Below are 1,218 nucleotides of genomic sequence, written 5' to 3'. Positions count from 1 at the left end.
CTTGTTAAATGTCTCGATGGGATCGACACATGGCCCTGCCATTGCTCTGCCTAACTTTCATAGATTTAATTCAAGGGTTTACATACAGCAACTACAGATTTTTAAGTTAATTTGCCACGTTCTTATTACAGGGTGAGGTTGCCGTGTGGTTAAGGTGATGGACTGCTAATCCATTGTGCTCTGCATGCATGGGTTCGTTTCCCATCCTCATCGTGTAACCAGGACAATTCTGTGCTTTATAATGGCATTGGAAGATTTCGACTTTCACAAACACTGGAAACATGGCCGACTGCCACCGCGAGAGCACAGGACTTGGTATCTGAGTGGTGAAGGCGATGAACTCCATGTGCGTATCATAACGCCAACCACTTCACAAAACATATTTCCTCTCTTGCATGGCCCCACATGAAAATAGAATCCCTGCACAATCCTAGAGCGACTGATAAGATTCATGTATTGAAGAATAGCATTTCCAAGGGCAACCTCAATGATGGGATTTGAACCGGAAACCTCAACACACTTCATCAAGCACTTGAGACCACTCGGCCTGACAACACATTTGTTAAATGTCTCGATGGGATCGACAGTTATTGAAGAATAGCTTTACCAAGGGCAACCTCAACTGTGGGATTTGAACCGACACCTCAACACACTTCATCAAGAACTTGAGACCACTCGTCCTGACAACACATTTGTTTAATGTCTCGATGGGATCGACACATGGCCCTGCCATTGCTCTGACTGACTTTAATGGATTTCATTCAAGGGTTTACATACAGGAACTACAGTTTTTAAAGGTAATTTGCCACGTGGCTATTGCAGGATGAGGTGGCAGAGTGGTTAAGGCAATGGACTGCTAATCTATTGTGTTCTGCATGCATGGGTTTGAATCCCATTCTCATTTTGTTAACCTGTTGAAACTCTAGGGGCGCAATTTCATTTTTGGATGAAAAACGTTCCCGTTTTAAACAAGATATTTTGTCACAAAAAGATGCTCGAATATGCATATAATTGATAGCTTTCGAAAGAAAACACTCTGACGTGTCCAGAACTGCAAAGATATTTTCTGTGCGTGCCCTAGAACGTGAGCTTCAGGCAAAACCAAGATGAGACGGCATCCAGGAAATGAGCAGGATTTTTGAGGCTCTGTTTTCCATTGTCTCCTTATATGGCTGTGAATGCGAGAGGAGTAAGTCTGCCCTTTCTGTCGTTTCCCCA

The 1,218-nt window shown here is 43.4% G+C and overlaps 1 non-coding gene across 1 annotated transcript; it reads left to right on the top strand.

Annotated features, from left to right (window-relative positions):
- Window positions 1-131: 131 nt before the first annotated feature.
- On the top strand, window positions 132-213 carry trnas-gcu (transfer RNA serine (anticodon GCU)). Its single transcript has one exon. It is a non-coding gene; the product is annotated as a tRNA-Ser (tRNA).
- Window positions 214-1,218: the final 1,005 nt, after the last annotated feature.

This window comes from Oncorhynchus masou, unplaced genomic scaffold (genome assembly GCF_036934945.1).
Source record: "Oncorhynchus masou masou isolate Uvic2021 unplaced genomic scaffold, UVic_Omas_1.1 unplaced_scaffold_3062, whole genome shotgun sequence".
Lineage (NCBI taxonomy): Eukaryota > Metazoa > Chordata > Actinopteri > Salmoniformes > Salmonidae > Oncorhynchus > Oncorhynchus masou.
The sequence above is the reverse complement of the archived record's forward strand: the minus strand, read 5'-3'. Positions and strand labels throughout refer to the sequence as shown.